Source organism: Protopterus annectens, chromosome 12.part0, assembly GCF_019279795.1.
Source record: "Protopterus annectens isolate FY-2018-M chromosome 12.part0, PAN1.0, whole genome shotgun sequence".
In the NCBI taxonomy this organism is placed as follows: domain Eukaryota; kingdom Metazoa; phylum Chordata; order Ceratodontiformes; family Protopteridae; genus Protopterus; species Protopterus annectens.
The window spans coordinates 227,069,462-227,096,185 of NC_056746.1; the positions used below are offsets into that span (position 1 = coordinate 227,069,462).

The 26,724-nt window shown below is 39.1% G+C and overlaps 1 protein-coding gene across 1 annotated transcript in view; it reads left to right on the forward strand.

Annotated features, from left to right (window-relative positions):
* IFT140 (intraflagellar transport 140) overlaps positions 1-26,724 on the forward strand; it is a 3,212,973-nt gene that overhangs the window by 1,959,240 nt on the left and 1,227,009 nt on the right. The gene's annotated exons all lie outside the window — the stretch shown is intronic.

Consider the following 26,724-nt stretch of genomic DNA (forward strand, 5'->3'; position numbering starts at 1 on the left):
AGAGTACATAAGGAAAACCTGACATTCTCAGCTATACCAGAGAAGCTGAGAGGAACAGACAACATTGATTTTATGAAAGCACAAATGAGTAACTGGACTGGTATTCCACAGTAGGAGTTGGTTGAAAGGGCACATTGTGTGCATGTTCCAAACCTGGCTATAAGAAAGCAACCTAGACCTTTAATAGTAAAGATGCAATCCTACCAACAGAAGGAGTTAATTTTGACAAAACGGTGGTAGAAAGTCAAAGTACTAACAGTGGGAGACAGTAGAGTGTTTGTTGAGAATGGTTACTCATTGTACGCCAGACAGAAGAGGAACAAATTTATCCCACTATTCAGGGAATGTTGAGATGCAGGTGTGAGATTCAAACTGCTGTACCCAGGTTTCTTCAAAGTATTCTTCCCTGGAGGGATGAAATCATTTTTTGATGAAGTACATGCTAAGGAGAAAATACAAAAGTCTGTCCAACAAAAAGTAAGCTGTGAAACAGAAGGAGATTCTGCTTCTTGTTCCTGTGGTAATAAAGACCACAGAGAATGGTCTGTGAAACTTTTCATATATGTCTGTGGAAAATATTGGAGAGAAGGGAGCATGAGAGTTGACTAGAAGAATCGAGAGTATGTTGAAAATGAAGCACAGACAGGATTTCGGAGATGAACATTAATAAAAACAGTAACTTAATATGGGATTACAGTTCAATAATTATATTTGTGAAATATGACAGAACAAGAAAATCTGGAAATATTGTACTTTTTCAGAATTTGTTGGACTTGTGGGGGACTCTAAAGCATATGCCCTACTTCATGTTATCAATGTTCGGAAAAGTGCTTTGGGGAGGGGAAGAGGAGGGAGAAAGTTAACTGTAAGTAAATGTATTTTTCTTAGATCATACTACTTTTGTGGCATGTGGCTTTATTTGTATGCTATAAGTGTAATGTGGGTTGTCTCTCTTTCATCCTGTTTAGTTTTAAGAAGTGTAGACACTGCAGTGTAATAAAAAACATGGCTGAAAACCATGATAAAAGAAAGATTAATTTGTTTTTTCTCATTCTTGCATGGGGTAATAACTGGATTAAAGATCTTAGATTAATTTATTAACAAATTTTAAGAGCGAACAAACAAATGAAAAGAACATTGTATATTATGAGGCTTTTTTTCTACCAAATACATGTATGCTCAGTAACAGTTCTGCAGTTGGTCTTTATTTTCCCATGGAAACAGTCTGATAAAGAGAAACTGGCTGCCTGGTTCTCATGTCTCCATGGAGACAATCTGATAAAGAGAAACTGGCTACAGTGTGGTAGAGAGTGATTGACTGAGGAAAAAAAAGAAAAGAGAAATTGACTAGTAAGTATTTCTATGAAAGCATTCAGGTGCTTTCCCAAGGTATATAATGTTCTCTGAAAGTATTCAGGGGCTTTCCCAAGGTAGTTAATGTTCTCTGAAAACATTCAGGGTTTTTCCCATTTGGGAGAGCTATAAAGATAAGACAAAACCAGTCAGCACTTAGTTTAAGCACAAGCTGCACCATGGGGCTTAGCATGAATGGTCTTTCTTTTAGGTTAACACAAGTCTGTGAGTGTGGCTGTCAGTTTGGGACTTTTGTTCCTATTAGGAGGGTGAAACTTCAGTATATGAAGGTGTACATAGTTTTTTGTGTTAGTATTAAGTTAATAGCTTTTAGGGGTATTGCAAGGGTGTTTGTTTTCTTGTCTGAGGGCTTTCAATAAAACAAAAAGTATTATAAGATGTGACATAGGCTCAAATGTATATGACAAGAAACAATTGTATAAAAGTTCAACCTGCCAAACAGTGTACGCATGTAACACAAAAGCTGGCACTAGATATTTAACAAAAAGGCGTTATACACAAAACGGGGATAATAACTTTTAATGCAATAATGCTTTCTTTAATGTCTTTAAATGTAAAAAGCCTTACAGATAAATAGAAGGCATAAAATAAGGGATTACCACGATAATATACATGAGCTTAGAAAGATTGCTGTTAAACAACTGTTTTTGATAATAACACTAGAGCAGAAAAACTTTTAGCACAACTCAGGCAACAGAAAGTAGAAAGGGCTGTCCCCAGTCTTAGGGAGCCTATAGCAAAGAAGGTAATGAGAACCTGTAGAGGTATTGGAAATATTTTGGAAATTCTGTGAGAGTCTCTATAAAGCAGAGAAATATGAAAATCAAGAAAAGATACAAATGGAAATGTTTATGGAAGAATTAAATATGCCAAGGTTAGAGGTAGATGATGCTCAATTACTAACAGGATAGGAGGGGATGAGATAAAAGTCTGCAGGATAATCCTCAGGGATATATGGTATTCCTGTGGAAGTTTGGAAGCTAGGAGGAAGAAAAAACGGTAAAGATCTGGAAGGTTTAACAGTATCTTAAGCATGGGAGAAGTACCACCATCCTGAAAGAAAGCAGTGGTAGCTGTAATACCTAAAGAGAGTAACGATCCATCAAATCCAGCTTCATACAGGCCCATTTCAATACTAAACCATGTTTATAATGGCTAAAAGAATGGCAGAAGTAATGCCAGAACTGATATATATGGATTAATATAATTTTGTTGAGGGGAGGCAAACATTTGACAACATTAGCAGAACATTGATGATCCAGATGGGAGCAGAATGTAAGAAAATTACCATTGTTGTTGGTGGGTCTTGTTGCATAGAAAGCATATGACAGAGTGAGCTGAGACTTTATGAGCAGGGCCATGGAAGCATTTGCATTTCCTGAAAAAAAAAATAAGCTTGATTAAGAGAACATGTGAGGGATCGGAGGTGAAAATTAAAGTGTGAGGGGTCATCTCTCTCCCCTTTATGATTTGCATTATATTTAGAACCATTGAAAAAGAAAATAAGGGAGTCAGAAATTCAAGGATATAATTGGCATGGTAGTCAAGAAAAGCTGACTTTATTTACAGATGATATTATTTTGTACTTGACAAAACCAGAAAAGGACATTACAGTGTTGTAGAACAGTTTGAGACAGTTTCAGATCTTTTCGGGATTCAAAATTAATGAAGCTAAAACAAAGGCAATAGTGGTAAAATTATGTACCCACACATGAACTGGTTCAGGAATACCCATATTTATGGGGACATGATAAAGTGAAATATTTAGGAGTATAGATTAAAAATTATTCTAATGTGGCAGCTAAGGATGTATGGAAAGAGACTAAACAAAAGGTAATACAAAAACTGAGAAAATGCAAGCTTTGCTATATGGATATGGATAGTAAGATACAAGAAGTTAAAATGTTTTTAGTCCCATTAGCCTTATGCACAGGTCAGGAATATATATTTGTCAACCAGAGGAGAAGTTGTGGGTAGCAATTAATAAAGAGCTGAAGGACTTTTTCTGGAAGGGAGAAGACAGCAAGAGTCAAGTGGAATAAGCTGTTTCTTCCAGTAGAACAGGGCGGATTGGGATTACCCAGTTTGAAGGTGCATTTCAGAGCTACACAGTTAAGACTCCTAAACATAGCACAAGCAGAAAACTATAATTTGTAGTGGAAAGGGATGATGACGAAACACAGGGGAAGCTCAAGAAACAAGAAGAGACTGGGCTTTTGGATCCAGGCCTTTAAGGAGAATAACAATAATTATGCAGAATAGTATATCCGTAAAGTAGCAGAATGTATTTTATGAACTAAACCAACACAGGAATGGAGAAAGGAGAGTCTGCTGATAGGAATGACTCCAAACAGGAATACAGACAGTAAGCAAGAGGGGGCCGCAATTTATTGCAGAAAACTGGCAAAGGAATCAAGGTATTGGGAGGAAATAATTAAAAAAGGAAAAGATGATAGAATGGGAAGAAGACAATAATTTATTTGGACTGCAGGTTATTGATTCCCTTCCCTATCAAGGATTGATATCCGAGTATAGACAAAGAGAAAGAAATAGGGGGGTTCTAAATGAAAGACCAGCACTAGTAAAGTTTTTAATAGAATCTAGAACAGAAGCTGCCATTAAAAAAGGAATAATTAGTAGATCATATAAAATACTGCATGATAACTATATGAATCAGAGGAGGTTAGAAGAGATTGGGAAGAGAGACTGGATAAGCAGTTCACAAAGAAACAATGGAAGGATATATGTATGTCTCCAAAATACGCAACAAAATCTGGAAGTTGGAGATGCTAGGTGGGCAGATGGTCTGATGAGGGAGATTAATTTTCTGAGCTGTGATACAGAATCGGAATTGCCTACGTATGGTAAGGACTTGCTGTGTCTAATAATGATGACTGCCAAAAATGCAATTACTAAAAAATGGAAATCATAATCTAAACCAACAGTACTAGAAGTAGTGATTATAGTAACAGTGGTAAAACAACTGGAATTGAGATCTTTAGAAAAGGGTAGGAGCAAACAACATAGGGAAAATGGACATTATGGGAACAATACATACAAGGCACAAATTCCCAACTGGAAAAACTCCCTCCTTAGCCTCAACAAGCAAATTAAATCACTAGTGAAAACCTCTAAACCCAATTATGAATCAAAACTATCCTCCGAAACCAGGGGTAACCACAAAGCCTTTTTCAGTTGTCAGGAACCTCCATGGCAAAGCCCAGGCTTGTTCCAAATTAGTTCTTAACAGTATCACTTGCACTGATCCTGTTGACTTAGCCAGTCTGCTAGCAGACAGGTTCAGTGCAAACGTCACTCCCCTGTCCCCCCCAAAGGCCCATTTGACATCCCTGATACTTGTTCCGCACCTCACATCTCCATAGATCAAGTGTTATAGGCCCTATCCAAGGCAAAGAACACAGCTTCCATGGGACCTGATAGTATCCTAGACTGTATTCTGCACCTTCTCCATCAAGAACTAGCCTCACCATTGAGCATCCTATTCAGCCATAGCCTATGTACAGGCTTCATTCCAGCAGAGTAGAGAAGTGCTGTTGTCATCCCCTTGCACAAAGGTTGTGCCACTACTGACCCTGGAAACTATTGCCCCATTAGCTTGACAAGTCTGATCTTTAAGACCATGGAGTGTATTATTATGGACCTCATAAACAAGAACATAGGCAGTCTCCAAGAACTTGACCCCACCCAGTTCCGATTCGTCAAGGACAGATCTTGCCTGTTGAACCTGATTGACCTTTTTGAGACTATCACCTAGGCCCTGAATGAGGGAAAGTCAATACATACAGCTCACCTTGACTTGGCCAAAGCCTATGACACAATCCCCCACTTGGGCATCATCAGAAAGCTAACACAACTTGGCATAAATCCCTATCTCATCACGTGGGTGGCCAGCTAGCTCACCGATAGGACCCACAAGGTCAAAATAGGTGCCTCTACCTCCGACAGCAGACCTGTCACTAGTGGTGTTCCCCAGGGATCTGTCCTGGGACCCCTACTATTTGGCATTTACTTCTCAGAGTTCCAGGCAAAGACAAAAGGCCTGTGGCTGACCAAATTTGCAAACAACTGTAAGTTGGGTGCTGTCGTTGACTCCCCAAATGATGTTAACATACTACAATAGGGTCTCACAGCAACAAATGACTGGTGACAAAGTCATGGCTTTAAGTTAAATGCAAAAAAATGTATTGTCATACCATTTGCCAAAAACACAGCCCCTACTGTTTACCACATCAATGACAACCCCCTAAGCACACAACCTGTGGTGAGAGATGTGGATACACAGGTTGATAACAATCTCACATTCGACCATCATGTAGCGGCAGTGGTCAGAAAAGCCTTTTACCTGGTTCATCTCATAAGTAAAGGGATTGCTTCCAGGAAAAAGGAGGTTATTACCTCTCTGTACTCCTCCTTCATGAGGCCAATAATTGAGTACAACACCCCGTTTGCTATATACCTCTCCAAACACCTCCACCAACTGGAAAAGCCACAGAAACACCTCAAAAAGAGAATCCATGTCCAGTCTCCAACCTTGAAACAGCCAGCCAGTTCAACTCCCTCCTTCACAGACTGCATAGCTAAACTATCAGCCTCCCTCCTACGTCCCACCTCCACCACCACCCCCCAGTCATCAGCCTTCCTCCACATCCTTCTGCCTCATGCCCATCCCCACAAGCACTATAAAAAGACTTCTCCTCAAACTCAAACCCTGTCGCAATGCACCCAGCAACCTTCCACCCACCTTCCTCAAACAATCTGCAGACAGCATTGCCTATCCCATTTCTGTTATTATAAATAGATTCATACAAGAATCATACGTGCTTTATATCTGGCACCATGTTTACATCACCCCCCACAAAGGTGGCGGAAATACTGATACCACCAACTTCAAGCCTGTTGCCATACTTTCCCCTCTTTCTGAAATACTAGAGAAAACAGTACAAACACAACTCATGGCACACCCAATACAGTTTCCACCCTGGCCACAACACCATGGCTCCCCTTCTTTCCTTTCTTGAAACCATAAACCTCGAATGTGACTCAGGCAAATTCATATCCACACTATTACTAGATCTGTCAAAGGCCTTTGACAGCATCTCACACAACCTACTTATATCCCAACTCTCCACTCTACACCTCTCTCCCACCACCATCATCTGGTTTTCCAGCTACTTGTCCAACTGCCAACAAGCTGTCCAATGGAAAACTTCAACCTCCCCCTTCCTTCCCACACCCACAGGTGTTCCACAAGGTTCTGTTCTTGGCCCCCTTCTCTTCAACCTATTCATTAACAACATTCACCATTCCGTCCCAGACTCATCTATCATCCAGTATGTAGATGACTCAGCAATCATCTGCTCAGCCTTCTCCCCCTCTGAGCACCTAGCAAAAACCCAACTAGCCTTCTCCAAAACAGAAACCTGGATGCAGTGTAACCACTGGGCACTAAATCAAATAAAATCAAAATGATGTTTTTTCCCCTACCAAAAACTCCATTGGCAAATCCACATTCACCATATAGAGCCAAAACAACACCCTCCTTGAAATTTTTCCCAACACCAAGCTTCTTGGCATATTTATTGATGAAGAACTAAAATTTGACACCACATCCTCTTTGCAATCAAGAAAACCCACCAAAAGTTAGGTCTCCTCTGCAGGCACAACCACTTCCTAAGCCCCTCTACCCGTCAAACTCTTGCATCCCATCTTCCTACTCCCCTCCCTTATGTATGGTACCCCTCTTTTCACCAATCTCCAGCTTGGTCTTCGGTCCAAACTTGAATCCTGCTACCACAAAATCTCCAAATTTTCAACCAATTCAAAAAACTCATCCCATCACTACAACTCCCTCCTCACCCTCAACTGGCTTGAACTACCCAACTACCTCCGTTACCTACAACTCACCATTGCCCACAAGCTCATCTTTAAACCTGCCAACTACCCAGCTGTCGCTACTTCCTTAAAACCTTACATTCCCAACTGCTCACTCAGATCCAAAAAAACAAAATCTCCTTCAGGTTCACAAACCTGCATGACCTCCTGGCCATCTACTGTTGTCCCACTCCTTAGCTAAACAGTGGAACTCTCTCCCCACACACCTACACAACCTACCTAACCATACAAATTTCAAATCTCAGCTACTCTGTCAACTTTCTTCCAAATTGGAATGCCCTTGCCACGCTCCAACATAAACCCCTCCCCGCCCTCATTTCACCTTGCACTGAGTCATCCAGCTACCTCTACTATTACTTCATCCCACCCAAAACAATCCCTCCCTACCAAACACTAATTTTCTCTCTAATATCTATTGTACTATACTCTCCAATCTCAATTATACTATTACCCTCACCATGCATAATATTTTCCTAACCTCTACTAATGGCTGGTAGCTATTATATTTTGAAATGTTAAACCTACAATTGTGATTATAACAAAAATATTCAGTTTATGTAAATGTTGAAATTTCTGTATTGAATTATGTCTTTTCATTTTAGTAGCATTCTGACAAGCCAATTGCAAATATCATGGAGCTTATCTGTAAATGTTTAATTAGGTGTATGAACTATGTCTTTTTGTAACATGTGACATGTAACTTGCAATTATTGTGAAGCTTTTCTCCCCGGGCCTCCACTGCAAATGGGCTCTTCTTGACCCAGTGGACTTCCCCGGTCATCAAACTTAAATTAAATCAAATCAGTCTGAATCCATGGCCTTCAACACCTGTCCTCTGTGGACAGCCTCAAATCACTATCACTACTCGGTATCGTACAGACTGAGGTGATCTGTATCTTACCTACAAGGTAATCTTTGGACCCTGCCCTACTAGAGATGCTCTATATCCGTAAGTCTAACTCCTTGTAAGGCCTAAATTTAATATGTGACATTAACAAAACCTGCTGGAGAGACAGGTTTGTCTCCCAGAGGCTGCCCTGTCTCTGGAATAGACTCCCCATACACATCAAATAAAGTATGTCACTGAACCTCTTCAAGTGCAGCCTTGATGAGAGGATGGGAAACTGCAAATCTGTCCCAGGGGTTTCACCTGTGTCTCTCACTGACAGGGGTGACAGGTGCTGCTTGAGGTTTTCTTTTTGGGGATAAACTCTTGGCTAGTCTTGTAAGGGCCCCAGGGCCATTAGCCTAGTAACCTCCTATGATCCTAAGGGAAGAATGAGGTTTAAAAGGTAGCAGAACTTAAATGAGTTATGTAATGTTTGACTGAAAAAGATTGAGTTGATTATAAATGATGTATAATGTTTGCAACTGGGAGTATGTTAGTATGGGTTGTGATGTAAAATGCTTGCAACTAGGATTGTGTTGGTATGGTTTTGTTTTCATTTGTATAAATGTATGATTGCCTACGTTGTAAGTGATGGCTTAGTAAAGATATTTCTTGTTTAAAAAAAAAAAGGCAGGAATTGAATAATTTATATAATGTTGCTTAGGTTATATGACATATAACAATATATGTGAAGTAAAATGTTTATGTTAACTGTAGTGTGATTGATTTTATATGAATGTAAATTTGCCTATGTCACAAGTGATAATTCAATAAAGGTGTTTGGAAAAAAAGTAGCTAGAATGATAGGTTTTGCATTGGCATGCCCTTTTTGAAGGATATGAAATCTGAAACTCAAATGTTTGCCATTATTTGGTGGCTTCAGTCTTCAATGATTTTATGCAAAATGACAGATTTTGTGAGGAAAAAAACAAAAATATGAGACAAAAATCTGGACAGTTGAGAGGTATGCTGGGAAATCCCTTTGTGAGTCTGAACGCTGTTCATACTTGTGTCATTGGGTTCTTGTAGATAGTTTGCCTCACTACACACACGCGTGCACACACACACACACACACACACACACACACACACACAAAACACATACATATATACAGATGTGTAAGTTTGTGTATGTATGTATGCATTATATAAATATGTAGTCCTTTTTATAATAAAATGGGATGTAGTGTTTTAACAAATGTATAAAATAGAAAAAAAAAAGATTAGTGGAATCACAGTGGACAAGAGTCCAGACGTAGTCTTCTGTCATTTACTTATTTTATTTTTCTTTATGTATGCTGTCTCCATTGATATAGTAGGATAAGCCCTGACTACTGTCCAGGTGATTTGTGTTCAAGTAGCAGCAAGACAGGGCTGCGCAGGCTACATAATACTGTGATTCCCTGGAGGAGGGATGGCACAGCAAACTGCTGTCTAGGGTCAGTGTTTGGCTCACCAGGGCAGCTTTTGGTGGTAATCCTTCCAGTGAGATTGAGTTGCCATGCACTCATATAGATAAGAAGCTGTGAGACCTTGTGGTGAGGGGAATCATGCAACCCCCCACCCAGGGGTAGAGTTAGGGCCATAAGAAAAACTGTCATAACTGTTGCCCCATCAAGTGCACAAGCAGCCTTTGTGGTTGTTTAAATGGCAGTCCCTCTGGGCACCTGTAACCATTGTGGCCCTAGGTGGACCCTACCTCAAGGGAGTAAATAGTTTCAGGTGTAGGAGGTTCAGGCTTAATAGCTGTCAAGTGCAGTGGCAAAAAGAACCTAGAAAAAAAAGGAAAGACGGAATACATGTATTTATTAAATAATACAGAAGACTATTTCAGAAATTTATTTAACCAAATAAGTTATTTTCATTTCTTACCGAATGTAGAGCTTTTTGCCTTAAAAAATGTAGCACTGATAAATTTGCAAAAGTAGTTTATTGCATTCTTTATTTGTAAAACATCAATGAACACAGTAATGCAAATTGTGTGACGCATCGATTGTTTTAAAGTACACATAAAATTAATGTAGGAGTATTAACAGTAATTATGTCTTAAATACTATAAATACTTAAACAGATAAACACAAACCTTTTAAAAGCACACATTAATGCAGATAAAATCATAGAGAGATATAAACCAAACGGTAGCAAATATATGTATATGTTATATGCATATATAAATATATCTGTCTCTGTCTGGTAGCAGTATTCCTTACTTGTGTGCTTCTGCTCACTGACATCATTTAGTGTTTGATCAGTTTGTCAGATTGTCAAAAGGTTCCCCAGCTGACAGTGATCATCTGACAGTGTACAGCTGCTTCTTTTGCATTAGTTGGTATATGCTCCTTATTAATGTAGAATAACTTCATACCATATTCAGTGGGCCAGATTCAATAAAACCTACACTAAGTGTACACTGTTCTGAGTGAACAGACAACATAGACATAACTCACACCTTCTTCCTCCTAACACCTTCTTCCTCCTAATTTTAGTTTTCCTACTGATTTTCTTGAAGCTTTAAATATTGACGGGGCTTCATAAAGGTTACCACAAAGTGTAGACTACATATGCACTTATTGTAATCTTTCTGAGTGACTAGAAAGCACAAAAAATGTGATAAGAATTTTAATGAATATGTATCGTGTACACTTATTGAATCTGGTCCAGTGTTTATCACTGTTTTGAAACTATTTAATTATTAGCAACAGTGTATAATTTGTGAGTAGTTGGGTGGTCATTTAGGCTTGAATGTCCTGTCAGTAAATATTATTTTAATTTACCTTTTCCAAACACCCACTGCCTGTTGACCATCTAGCCAGTAGTGTGACTGTGTCACTTTATTTTCCATCACTGGGATGAGATTTAGTTGTAGCATTTTCATCTTCCAAGCTAAAATAAGAGATTTTTTTTCCATGTTCTGGCTCTAACATCTAGGCTTCTGGTATGCATGCCTACAGGTGATGACCCCCTACACCTTTCCCGGTGAATGTACATCTGTGTATTCCTGCATATGCCTTATTAAGCCTACCACATGGACATAGTGTGACTGAGCCAAGCATACATCCCTGGCCTATGTATTGTATGCAGTACATCTGTGTCCAGTTGCTGCTGGCATTGAGCAAGCTGAACTGCCTTCCTTTAATCATAAAGGGTGAGTCAGCATTGGCCACTGATTCCCACTCTCCTTTTTTGGCTACTCCTGTGTCCAGGTAACTAATTGATCTCTGGCATTTGGATCATAGTCCGAGATTTATCCCTTTGTGACATGAATCTGATGGTGAATTTTGTTCGGATTAACTTTTTTCTTTCTCGAGAAAGTAATTATTTAGCTATAGTTGCAGTGATTCTGATTGTTTAATGAGTTACCCAGTAAATTCTGTGAATAAGTATGCTTGTAATAGATCGAGAGATAGGCAGACAGATAGATAGATGGATACATAGATAGGTAGATAGCCCCTCCATCACTTTTTGTTTTTGTTTTGTCTTTGGACACTTCATGATTCCCACAACAGTGGGTAATAATTCAAGAAAGGCAAGGTTTAGAGTTTATAAAGCCATTTTTCTACAAGAAAAAATACATAATATAGAAAAGGAGGAGGTATAGTCTGAGACTAATGAGTTAAGGCAAACAGGTTAAGTAAAGCTAAGGAGGAGGAGAAGAAGCCCTCTTAGGTACTTAAAATGTTGAAAACCATGAATACACTAAAGTAAAATCTGATAAGAAGCAGAGAAGGACAAAAATAGAAATGTCTTAGTTTCTGCTTCTTATTATGATATACCTTTGGAGGTTGCTACTACAGGGAATATCAGCCAGTCACAAAATACGAACAACATACATGACTGGCACAGCCTTTTGTGAAATAAAAGATAAAGTCCCTATCACTAGCATAGATACTTGAAGAACTTCTGTCTCTTTTGAAGAAATGGTGATTTTCTATGCTATTTATTTTTGCTGAACTTGAAACAAATTCCAAAAACAAGGACAAATCTCACAAATACAAGACCTTCAGTTTTTTCCAGAAAGATTCCTAATGGTTGTTACACATGATGATAATTAACACTTTTCCTTGTTATACCTATCTAGAATTTCTCCATTCAGTGATCTGATGCAGGTACCAGTGCAAGGTAAGGCTCCAGTTGTAGATTACCACCATTTCGCTAAGGAACATTTCTGATCTGTGCAAGCGATGACATGGTAAAACCCCAAGCAATGAAACTGATCTTATTCCAGCATACTGCATACCAGTAAAGGCTCACATAATTTTTTACATCTTTGGCAATGCTTCTTTACAGAAAAGAAAAAGATTACTTTTTCATCTGTCCTGCTGTGAAGATGAGGATGCTTTTGTCATACCCCCGCAGTTGCCCCTTTTTGCCCATTTATGCCCAATATTCGTTCTGGTCAGTTTAGCACCTCACATCTTTTGGGGGGGGGTCATCTCCTTCTAGCGGGGATTTAACTGTAGGTGATTCACCTTGTAGCTGTCTGCTTGGGGGGGGCAAGAGTTTGGGATCTAGGTGGCTGTCATCCGCTATGCTCTCAGATTTTTATGAGCTTTGATAATATCCTTTTGATGATTGTTCAGCACTGGACAGGGCTGGGCTGTGTTGATTGCATAGATGTATGTTCCAACTCACTCTCATTTCATATCTTGAGCTTGTGCACAGTTAGACTGGGCTTGTGCTCACTTGGTCACATTGCCATATTAGGCCTCGCTACACTTGGAACTCCTGCTGCTGGACTTCAGAGCAGCATTAGCTCCTTTCTCTTGGGTGGACAAACTGACATTGGCCACTTTACTCCCATCCATTCTCTGCCATTTCCAGTGTTCTAAAACAGTCACTTAAACTTAGGTCACTGTGTTTCAGTCTGGGCTTTATTCCTCTGTGCCACTGAGCCAGCTCTGAAGTGGAAGATTTTCGCATGAAATAACTGGAGCTTTCATTAGTGTTTGATAAACACCACAAAGATCAGCAGCCTTTGTCTTCTGACTCCTTTCATAAAGATGTTATTTGTGGAGTAGCATTTAATTTATTGGAAAAAAACTTATGTTTTTCTTCTGTTAAAAAAAAAATATATATATATATATATATATATATAGGCTCCCTATTATGCTGTTGAAGATGCAGGTTGACAAATGCATCTTTGTCGAACTGAAAACTGCGAATAGGCAAAAGAGCGAAGCAGCTTTTCAGCAAATTCTTTCCCTGGGAAAGAATTTGTTTGGCCGCTTTTGCTACTTTGCCTTTTCGGCACTGTAGTGTGATCTTGGAGTTAGTATATTTAAGTAGGGGGGTGGAGGATGAAGCCCTCCACATTATTTAATGTTTTACAGTTGTTTTTTTGTTTCAGAACAGCAATTTTTTTCCCTTGGAAAAAAATCGCTGTTCTGAGGTTTCGACATTGTAAGCTTTTGCTTATATGGGGTCGATTATGTGTCGTTCGCTCTTCTGAGTGTGCGATATTATAATATAGTCTCTCTCTCTCTCTATGTATATGTATATATATATATATATATATATATATATATATATATATATATATATATATACACACACACACACACACACACACACACATATCATTAATGACATTAGAAATCAGAAATTTAGACTTTAGACTTAGGATTCAGAGCATACTTTACACCTCTCGGTTAACACCAAATATTTCTGCATTTTGTGAAGAAGTTAATTAATGTCTTCAGAGAAGCCAAAAGGCTTTTATCCATGACAAATTGTGTGCCACAGTGGAAAAAAACGTTTTCCTTTTGAACAACACATTAGTCTCTTGACCCCAAATCCTGCACTGTTCTTATATTGACAGATTATTTAAATCACCTTTATAAAGCTTGTGTTTACTCCTCAGTGAATGTTTTTTTTTTTGTTATGTATGCCAGTACTTCCTTATGCGTCATTAGCCCTTAATTCAAGGCTTTCCAGAAAGGGGTTTTCTGATTGTGACCACTTCAGAGTTTTTTCTTTTCTTTTCATTTCTTTTCTTTTTACTGTTGCTTGTGACCCAACTTTCATGCTAGAAAGTCTGATATCACTTTTGATGTAACAGTTTTTGTAGATTTAGATACATGGACAATGTTGCATTCAGTAGTAGTAGTAATTTCAGTGGAAGTATTTCTGAAATGCAAGTCATAATGTGCATTAAACTGGTTTTACACTGGTAGAATGGCTGTGAGAAGCAGCTCATCTTTCATGACTTGAGTTGTTTCATCTGTTTCTTTGAACCATTTTACACAATTACCAGTCTTTTTCCAGAACAGGTAAATGCATGTGCAAGACTTCACATAGGCAGCTCAGATGTTATGTTAGAGAACCATGTGAATTTGGAAAAATGACGTGCTGATCAGAGTTGTATGTGTTTATAAAAGGGAAACATGGCCTGCTTGAGATGAAGCAGATCTCATCAACGTGACTTTCCCTTTGTTTTGATTATTACACCAAGACAAAACCTACTGTAGCATTCTATGTTAAATCTATTGTATTGAACTGCATTGTATGACTAACTGAATTAAGGTATATGTCATGTAATGTGCCTGTTCATTTGGTTGCTTTTATGCCCTTGTGTCTGTTGTCATTCATGTCTTTGTACCTAATTGATCTTATCTTATGGATATCTTAAGCCATGGTCTTACTGTCACAGATGCTTAAATGCTACTCTTCCAAACACACAATTTTACTGCTACAATTATCTCAAGATTATTACAGCAGTTGTCTGTGTAATGTTAATGTAATTTTGTGTTCTGCCTATTGCTGGGTCATAGCTGAAAAGGATCAGAAAATCAGACCACCAACCTGGTTATCAAATCAATAAGTATATAAATAGAAAAAAAAATGTCAGGTACTATTAGGGCACATTCTTCTGAAGCTGCTATATATTTTAAGCACTTTCAGCTCATGATATGTGTAAAGAAGATGCCTAATAAAATGTAAACACCTTTGATAAACAGTACAAATTAGAAGACTACTTTGCTTATTGTGTAGTGCAGATGGATATAGCTCTGATTTGATCTGATTAGTGGCCCTGTACTGGAGTAGCTGACAGAGATGGATGTCACTCACTAGCCACTGTTAAATCACCATCTCTGGGGTGGGGATCATCTGGGTCGCAATGCCACTGCAACTTTGTGGATGCCAGGTGGTATAGCAAGAGGGAAGAGTCAAGGAAAAGGACATGGTGCCACAGGTTTGTTAGGAGGATCTTTGCTTTCTATCTATCACTTTATAGACTACTGATTTCTTTGTAATTCTCTGCTCTGTTGAACTGTATTCATTATCTTATCCTCCATCTGGCCTGCATATATTGTTGATAATTGTAAATGCATGTAAATTCTTTCCATTCATTAACTTAACTTAGTTTTGCTGGGTTAAAATTGTTATTCTCCATAAGTGTACTGTATATTTATCTTTCTATTGTCACCTGCTTGAATGTGCTGCTAGCTTCTTTATTTATATTATTTGGCATGGTTTCTTTTGGGGCCAAAATGGTCTTTGGACTGATGCACCTACTAGTTAACAAATAAATTGTCTTTCGGCTTTTCCCGGTTAGAGGTTGCCAATCTGGTCTGCTAATGATTGGCAGTGGATTTTTACGGTGCCAAGTTACCAGCCCGACGCCCAACCTTCAAAGAAGGCACACCCATTCACACACGCACCTACCTGCATATCTTTAACGTCACTCGACCACAGGGAGGACATGCAGACTTCACACAGAAGGCGCTCCAGCCGAGAATCGAACTGGAGAACCTCTTGCTGTGAGGCGACAACGCTAACCGCTGCACCACCGCAACCATCACTAGTTAACAGATAAATAATGTACATAAGTAGGTGTGTGTGTGTGTGTGTGTGTGTGTGTGTGTGTGTGTGTGTGTGTGTGTGTGTGTACACGTGCCTGTTACTTGCACCATGAGGGGTCAGTGGTAAGTTTGCTACTTCACGGCTGTAGGGTTCATGGTTCAATGTCCAGCCTGCACACTGTCCTTGTGTCTGTATGACTTTTTTGTTAAATGCTCCAGTTTCCTTCCACCTCAAAAAACATTATTCTTGATTACATGCAGAAAGATATAGGTAATGCATTTACCTTTGCCCTTATACCTTGGGTCTTGGCTGCAAAGGTTCATAGGTAGGTACTAGGCTATTGGCCCTAGGGTCTATACAAGCCTAGCCAAAAAGGTACCCTGGCTTATGCCACCCAAAAAAATTATTTTCCTGTGACCCTGTCAAGCAGAACCACAGCAGTGATCCCTGGGATGAATTTCCTATTACCCATCCAATCATCAAGATTTTTCTTGAAGAGTGCTAATGAGGAGCTCTGTTTGACATAAATAGGTAGTCTGTTCCAGAGTATGGGAAGTCTTTGGGACAGGAATCTATCCCTCCAGCATGTTCTGTTTATTTTGGAGACAAGGTTTAGGTCCCTAGAGCATGTAGCTCAGATGGATTGGTATTTTTTTTAAGTGAAGCATGTCCAACAGCTCTGGGTTTGACGTAGCTTTGTACGTTAGGCAGAGATCGCCTCTGAGTAGGCGATATGCGACGGAGTAAAGCTGAAGTTTTTTGATTCGATCTGCATAAGGCATCTGTTTGAGGCCAATAATCCTCTTTGTGAGGTATTTTTGCGGCCTTTCCAGTTGTACATGTCTTGTGAGGTACATACCAAAAGGGGCGTTGTACTCTATAATGGGTCTAATGAGTGATGAGTAGAGGGGAACAATGACCTATTTTTTCTGGATGAGAAACCTTTTGTGATGAGTTGTGCCATGTAGAAGGATTTCCTGACCACTGTGGCGATGTGATTATCAAAGGAGAGACTACTGTCCACCTGTGTCCCAAGATCTCTTATCTCACTTTCAGTGTTAAGTAGGCTACCGCCTATGTGGTAGTTTAGGGGTACAGAGTTTTTACCAAAGGGGATGACAATGCACTTTTTGGCATTGAGCTTGAGACCATGGCTTTGGCACCAGTCATCTGTCTCAGTGAGGCCCTTTTGTAGGATGTCCACATCGTTAGGAGTTTGAATTATGGCTCCTAGTTTGCAGTCATCTGCTAATTTAGTTAGCCAAAGGCCTTCTGTGTTAGCCTGTACTTCAGAGAAATAGATACCAAACAGGAGAGGACCCAATACTGAACCCTGTGGTACTCCACTTGTCACTGGTCTGAAGTCTGATTTGGAGTCTGCTACTTTCACAGTGTGGGTACAGTCAGTAAGCCAGTTGGCAACCCATCTTGTGACATAGGGATTTATACCTAGTTTAGTGAGTTTATCTATAATTCCAGAGTGGGGGGATGGTGTTGAACGCCTTGGTGAGATCTAGATAGGCTGTGTGAACCAAATTACCCTCATCTGTGGCTTTGGTGACTACTTCAAAGAAGTTTATCAGGTTTAGGAGACATGATCTGCCTTTTACAAATGCGAACTGTGTGGGGTCCAGAGTTTGGAGATCTCCAATGTCTTTGTTTATGAGTTCCATGATGATATGCTCCATGGCCTTGCAAACCAGGTTCGTCAGGCTAATGGGGCGGTAGTTCCCGGGGTCTGTCGTGGCCACCCCCTTTGTGGAGTGGGATAACCGTCATTGTTGCACCGTTCAATGGGCACAAAGCCTGAGGTGAGGCTATGATTGAACATGGTACTTAGGTGGGGTGGCGGTTCATTCTGTAGTTCGTTTAGAAGGCAGCCTGGGATGTTGTCAAGTCCCATGGATGCTGTGTTCTTGGCTTTGGAGAGTGAGGTTTTTACCTGTGCAGCCATGATTACAGGAACTTTGCATTCTTCTGGTATAAAGATGGGCCCTTTAGGGGGTGAGGGGGGGGTAAAGATAGCACTGAACCTATCTGCCAGGATGTTGACAATATCAGTTGGTTCTGTATATTTAGTGTCATTGTGCTGTAACTCAGAGCAGATCTGAGTGTTGCCACTGAGATTCTTGACATAGCTATAGAATGCTTTGTGGTTGTCTTTAGAATCAGTGGTGATTTTGTTTTCATAACTAGCTTTGGAGGATTTTATGAGGGATCTCAGCTTCTTACTGAGGCTGACCAGGGAGTTCCTACAATCGTGGGATTTTACTCTTTTTTGCAACAGTTTCTTTCTTCTGTTGTAGAGTTTGTTTATGGCAGAAGACCACCAGATTGGCTTCCTTTTTTTGGAGGATAGCATCTTGGTTCTTTTAGGGATAACACGATCCATGCACTCACGTAAGTGCTTATAAAGTGCATTTGTGTAGGATTCAGTAGTCGTACCACTGTTGTCCAAAGGACCCACACATTAGCCCACTAGCCCAGTTACTAAATGGTAAATGAATAAATGCTACTCTTGGTGAAACATTGTGGGCTTGTGCTTTGACAGGATATAGCCATTTCCACCACAATGAAGGGGTTAAAGCAAATAACAATAATAATTAACTTGTGGATAGTGGGGCATTATCTGCTGGCTCTTGTCTATAAGGAAATGGAAGGGATAGTTAGTCAATGGGGGAAGGATGAAAACAAACTAGATGTGTACTCTGAAAGATCCAGGATGCTTTGGTAAGGCAGTTATTGCATGGTCTCCTGTCTTAGGTGTACAGTACTTTGATTGGTCTGCAGAGTTTTTGCAATTCTACAGAAAAGTCAGAAATACTGAGGTAAGAGCTACTTACCTTAACAGTAGATATTTGAAGGAACACAGCAGTGTATGCCTTCCTGTCATCTTTTCTTTTGCATTGAATTTGGTTTTGGCTTTCTTATAAATGTACATGCATATATTATATATACGTATAAGTGTGTGTGTTTGTGTGTGTGCATATATATATATATATATATATATATGTATGCAGATATATATATATATATATATATATGTATGCAGATATATATATATATATATATATATATATATATATATATATATATATATATATATATATATATATATATATATATGGGTCTACTGCTTTGGTCGAATTATATTTAGTCGAAAATTATTTCAGGCAGCCCACTTCACCGAAAATGCATTTCACTGAAAACCCATTTGGCCGAAAATGGAATATAGCCCCTGCCCTACTGCAGTGTGACCCTGGAGTGAGAATATAAAGTTAGGGGGGGTATGGGGGGGCACAGCTTTCCACATTGGGGGGTGTGGGGGGGTGTAGCCCCACATAATTGCAGTGTATTCACTATGATATACTTGTGTATCCATTAAAAATACATTGAAACATATAACGTCAGTAAAAACTGTGCCCCCCCACACCCCCCTAACTTTATATTCTCACTTCAGGGTCGCACTGCAGTGGGGCAGGGGCTGTATTCCATTTTCGACCAAATGAGCTTTCAGTGAAGTGGGCTGCCTGAAATCATTTTCAACTAAATGTAATTTGACCAAAAGCAGTAGACCCATATATATATATATATATATATATATATATATATATATATATATATATATATAGGGTGTATGTTAAATTATCGAACGCTTAAAAAAGCGAATGATGATTTATCGAACCCATGTAAGTGAAAGCTTACAATCTCAAACGCTTAGAACAGAAAAACAAAAAAAAAATTTAAAACATTACATTAAGTGGTGAGCTTCGCATATATACATATATATATATATATATATATATATATATATATATATATATATATATATATAAAACAAAATAAGCCTCATCACCAGCCAGCCAGTCCTATTATGTTCAATGCTGTCACCCCATTTTTGCTCATCTAAAGCTTTATTTGAAAGTTTCCAAAGTTATCTGATCTTTTATCCTCTCTGTAGCTCAAGTGTACTTACTTTGTTACAGTTATTAATTATTGCAATATTTACTTAGCGTAGTCAGTCCAATTTCTCATTAGAATAACTGAAATCATCATTAGAGCTTCTTTCTATTGGAGGATTTACCAACTGACTCCAGAGGGGGAGTGGCATGCTAAGGAATGTGTCAACAGCTTAAAAAACTGTCCATATCACATTTGATGTCAGTAGTAGCCCACAAGAAATGACTACTGCTCATAGAATTTTTCCTCTATAGATTTACTTTTGAAGTGAGTACTTCACAAAGCTGTCCATTATAGTGTGCAAGTGTCTATATGTGCTTTCTTACTTCATTCTACCTATTGCCCATTTTTAAGCTGCAGTGCCTTAATATCTTATAAGGTGCTAAAGGAACATATTAAGCACAGAAGTCAAGAACCTGCTTGACCTTTGTGTTCTGGCAAAGAAGTAGACTTTCATTTGCAAGGATTTAAACACCATGCTTCCTTTTTTGTGCATTTAGCCTTTTGCTCTGAATATAGAGATAATAGCAATGCTTCACTTCAGTGATGTGAGGAGACTGCCACAAATTAATGTCTGGTATTTTGTTGCATGTACACAAAACTGAAATTTTAATAATAAACTAAAATTAAAGACCCCCAGACAAGGATCTTCTTTTCTTTTGCTGAACATATCCTCAGTAAGTTCTGTTTTATGTGGTGACAGCTTTTCTGCATGAGCTGTAAATTGAAACCAGTATACTTAAACTGCTAGCAGTGCTAGTGAAATATGTTTATCCAAACTTTTGAAGAGCATTAGGGGATGTAGATCAACTCTCTCATTAGTGTTATATGTATTAGGGAAGACATCATTTTTTCCTGTGTAACAAACTGTATATTTGGCTTATTAAACTCTGACATTCACAGAAATAGCCCCCCCCTCCGATTTGGCAGTTGATGCATATCAGTAAATTAAGGACTGCTAAACAAAATAAAGACGTTAAAATCTTGTGTAGTTCCATATGTACTCTATTCCATTTAGCTACACTTGCTCTAAGTAGATTTTACATTTTGTGTTTAGTAGATTCCTACTAACCTGTTTTACCTTTGAAATGCACTGAAATACATGGGTGCTTTATTTAAGGCCACAGAGAGGCATCTCTGAGACAATGTACTTTACCCAAAAAGTCATTTATTCCATATGTCCACGTCATGCTATGCATTTTTATTAAAATAGTTGTCATTTGAGATGTCAGGCATGAAAAGAGTAATGTTTTGCCTATAATAGCCTATAACTGCTTGTCTGTAAGTTTAATGTAGAGGATTAATGTTATGAGCTATTATCCTTTATCCTATACTCCATGTTTTGAGTGCCTCAACTTCCATTTGACTACCGTGTGACTCTGAGCAAGACATTTAATTACTTTCCATGTGGATCAGTGCTGTACACTCACTAACAACTAAAAAATATATGTAGACTTTGTTAAAAATATGTAGCATGCAAGTTGCGAGATCACAGGGCTTGTGTTATGGAATGTGTTGGTGGTGGAAGGTTGTTAGCTACATGACTGTGTTACAGGTACACAGTTTGAAAAACAGTTTACAAAAAGATAGATGCAAAGTGGTAGTCATCATTTCTTCATGACAAAAATGTCCTACGTTATGACCGAATGCTGTGACATCATGTTTACATACCTCTTAACCTCTTGGCTCAAGAATCAGAGACAAAAGCCCAAAATTAGGCACTGATTTTAAGTGTTGATTTTGTGTTCTTAGTTGCTTGAGTAACAGGTTTTGCATTAGCAGTGAAAATCAAATGAATTTCACTGTTTAGTGACTGAAGTCCTCAGAATTTTGATAGAAAAACATGCTTGTCTGTATTTAAGGTTAGGAGATAGTATGCTAGTGTTTTGTAAGAGATATTGTATCTCACATGTAGAACATTCTGTCCAGTGAGACCCCGTTCCTGAACAGGATAACATCTGTCTTCTTGTGATAACCAGCGCTTGTTAGTGAATTGTCTGTCATTCCCCTGTCTCACCCATACAGTCTGCTACCTACAAAAATGTGTAGCTGCCTGATATGTTCTGTTAAGAAGTCTGAACAATTATATAGCATATTAACCACATATGTACCCCTGCAAATTTAAGTTGATTTTAATAGTGCATAGTATCCTTTTTGTACAAAACATGCATCAGACAAGAAATATGTTTTTTAGCATAGTGTTCTGAAATGGAAATAAAGAACCCCCTGTTGTATTAATGCAGGCAGTTTTCATCACACATAGCTACTGATAAATGTTAGAATAACACACCCAGAGACTTTCTGGTACTGCATAACCAGTGCTATCTGGGCCATCATGCAGCTTTTTGATAATACCTAATTCATTTTGATACCTCATCTAGAACTGCTGAGATACTAAAGAAACTTTAGAATGAGCATTAACTGAGTACAGTTCTGTCTATATTCATTGCATCTTTTCTATAATCATCCTCACAGTTTTGCTACTTAGTAAATAGTAATTTTGTCCTTACTGTTGTAGCTTGCTTCCTATTTAAATGTGTAAATTTCTAATGATTACATTTTGCAGTGAGAATAATTAATATTGTAAATACTAAATCACCTTTGTCAAAACATTATCATCAGGTTTTTATTACTGAACCCCAACTCCCCCCCCCCCCCCCACACACACAGTCATACAAGGGGTCATTTCTGGTGAAGTTTTTTCTTCAGTATTTCTCTAATGGGCAGGCTCTGCCTTCTGTCTGCATGTATATCATGTGGCGATGTAGATGTGGTATAGAACTGGTAGCTATTCACAGTGTATCATAACCTAAAACTTTCTGTAAATTTACTTTTCTCTTTTTGTAAGTCAGTTTTCTTCAGAATTCTGACTAGAAGGTGACTCTTTTTTCCTATCTGGATGTGTGGAGACTCTCTTACCATGATGATTGTTGTAGAGCTGCTGTCAAATGTCAGTCAGTTCAGCTTTTCAGTACTTTTGCACATAGTAAGGAAGGCAAATCAGTGCCCAGACAGACATTGTCTTCTTGTTCTTGTGCATTTCAAAGAATTTGCTGTTGTAACATAGCAGAGAAGAGCATGCTATGTTTTATTAAACTACATTTTCAAATCTCCGGTCCAGCTGGTGAATCTGGGAATCTTGAGGCAATGTTATAACTGCCTCATGTACACAGACAACCCTCTCCTCCTCCCACATAACACAAATACTTGTGAGAGATGCAGCTATTTAGCCAAACTGGAGGCTGAGCTCTCTCAACTCAGGACTGGCAAGACCAGACAGGAGGAGAAGGCAACTACACACACCACAAAACCAGCCTCACATAATGCTACCACTCCACTGAATCAAACACATAAACACACAAAGACAGTAAAATTTACCTAAACAGCAGAGGCCTCCAAAGCAGACACCCAAACAACTGCTACCTCAAGACACCCCACAAGCAACACATAAACCACAAAAGCAGTGTGCAAAGCAGTCACAGCCCTTAAGGCCAAATACAACACCAAACATACTTGTCATAGGTGACTCCATAGTCAGACACACTGACGTCCCACTCACCAGGCTGAACAAGGAGAGGGTCACAGTAAGCTGCACAGCAAGTACAAATATGACACAGTCATTGTCCATGCTGGACTGCATGAAAAGAGACATAGAGAGCTCTCTGATTATGTAGCCCAGGCAGGTATGACCCTAACCCTGAGCAGTATCCTTCCTTCACCAAGAATGATGCCACAATATAGAGACAAGATGATCAGCTTTAACAATTGGCTTAATGTCTGGTGTCATTCAAAGGGGATCCAGTGTCTGTCTGCCTGGGATGACGGATATTGGCTAAGGCTCTTGCCACCCCATAGTGCCTTTTTAGGCAAGGCTCAAATTCTAAACCTACCACCCTAGAAAACAAAAATGGGAAGAAATTGAGGGTAATGCTGCTAATGCCAGAAGTCTAAATCTCAAAATGCCTTTTCGAGGCCCTTCTCAGTATGGAGAACATCGATGTCTGTGCTGTAACTGAAACCTGGTTCAAGGCTCCTGAGAGCACCCGCACTATTAGGTTTTACCTCATATCATGCGTTCCGGCCCCAAAACCCGGACCACTCCACAAAAGGAGGGTGTATCCATATTCATAAAGGATACTCACACCTCCAGGTTGGTGGCAACGCATGAAGCTTCGGAAACCATCCATGTGCAACTAACAATAGGCAAACTGCTCTACAAAACAAATAGCATGCTACAGGCCACCTCTCAAACTCAGGAACCCCACACAGCCTTCCTGAAGACACTGGAGGGTATAAATGTATCTCCAAACACCATCATATTGGGACTTAAACTACCCGAATATAGACTGGGAACATTACTCAAGCCCTAACTTTCTAGCCCAACGGTTCCTGGAGTTCATAAATTCAAATGCCATGGAACAGCTAGTCACTGTTCGAGAAAATATACTAGATCTCATTGTCACAAACATGGGGACAAAATGCTCCACACGAAGTATATCCCTCATTGGTGAGATCTGATCATAAACTAATCTCACTGGAAATCCACATCCCCCACCCCAAACAAAAAGACCATAGTGAAGAACTTCTAGCAAACTTCACACTACTCAAGACTGGTGTGGTATCCTTCAAGGCCCTGAGTCAGAGGAAACCACAACCCAAGCTCTGGAAGCCCTTACAAATGCCTTCTATGAACACCTCCAGGACTGCATGGATCAGGCAATCCCAAATAAAACCAAGACTCTTTCCACAAGTCTGGTGGACCCCAGCCATTAACAAACTTTACAATAAGAGCTATTACATGATAGAACAAAATCCATAATGATCATTATTAGTAAAAAGCACTCATAAAATCAACTAAGGCCAATTTTGAGAGAAAAATTGCCATGGATTCAAAGGACAGTCATAAGGCCTTTTTCAGCTATGTTAGGAACCTGGGTGGAAACTCACAGATATGCTCAGAATTAGTCCAAAATGATACAAAAATCACTGAACCCACAGACATTGCCAACATACTGGCAGACAGGTTCAGTGCAATAAAGGAGAGATAACTATCCCAGCCGAGTGTAGCCTCGCTAAAAACACAGCATCAATGGGACGGATGGTGTTAAGGCAGCTGTTTAATCTCAGCCTTACAACAAGTCTAGTCTGCAAAGCTATGGAGAAGATCATAATGGAGCTCATAAACAAAGATATAGGCGACTTGCAGACATTGGACCCAACCCAGTTTGGTTTCAAGGGAAGATCATGAAATAGTCACCAAGGCCATTGATGAGGAAAGGCAGTCCATACAGCCTACCTTGACCTTGCAAAATGTAAACCCATATGTCACAAGATGGGTTGCAGGACAGAACCCACAGGGTTAGAGTTGCTGTATTGTTTGGCATCTACTTCTCAGAAGTACAGGCCAACATGGGTGACAAAGTTTGCAGATGACTGCAAAGATATCCTTCAGAAGGGACTCACGGAAACAGATAGCTGGTGCCAGAGCCATGGCCTGAAACAAGGTAACCCCAAGCTACCATATAGGTGGCAATCCACTAAGCACAGAAGAGGTGATCAGGGACCTGGGGACCCAGGTTGACAGTGGCCTTTCTTTTGACACTCACATTGCTAAAGTGGTTAGAAAGACCTTCTACATTGCCCACCTGATCATGAAGGGATTCACATCCAGATCTAGTGAGGTCATTGTTCCCCTGTACTCTTCACTTATCAGACCAATGATCATGTATCTCACCAGACATCTGCAGCAATTGGAGAGACCCCAAAAGTTCCTCACCAAAAGGATATGCTGCCAGATTGAATAAACTCCAGCTCTATTCACAGAGGTGACATGAATGGACATGCTCCACCTCAAAAAATCATCTCTGCTGCTGGACAGAGGCACAAACAAACTAATGCATGGGGTTTTTTTTTTATAATATAAGGTGGTAAGCCAATAAATTGGGGGCTAGGCTTATAAATGCCTTAGGGCAGATAGCCTAGTATAAACCTATGAACCTATGAACCTATAAGAAGCAATGTTTGCATGTGCTGTACAATTTGCTGCAGCTTCATCATCAAAAGATGCACGCATTCATCAGAAATCTTTTCCTCCTTGCTGACATTGTAAATTTGTTAATCTGGATATTCTTGGAAGATTGGGTGACGTTTATAATAATATAACTATTATTTGTGTTTTTTTCAAACTTTTATTTTAGTTTAACTTGGGGGCAGCATCTCATTTTATTCTTTACGTGGGTGTACTGCAGTCTAGGGAGATTTATAGACCTGACAGAGCAGGTACCTAAAACAAACTTTTTTTCTTAAAATAATCTGGCATTTAGCTTTAAGGCTGTAGACTAACCTTTGTATGTATAGTATACAAAAAAATCTGTTTAATTTGAAAATTTTAGAGAGCATATAAATTTTTATTTAGCTATTTGCAACTTAACACAATTTTTACTTTATTAACCCCTGACTTGAAACTATAGCTACTACTTCCTTTATGCCGTTGACATATGTAAATAAGATTCCAATGTGCATCTTTAGTTGTTTCTTTTATGAGATATACTGGTTACAATCATGTGACTATTGATTTTTACATATAAAAGGACTGGCTCATTTCATTCATTGAATAAGATGAATCTGAGTCTTACTGGTGTCTTGAAACTCAAAAGCAGTTTAGAGGAGGCTTACATGTACCAGTGTATCTAGTACAAAACTTCAGCTACATTCTTTAGTAAAGTTACAAAGCTCAGAACAACTGTAGATCTAGTCTAAAACCTTGTGATAGAAACATTATCTGT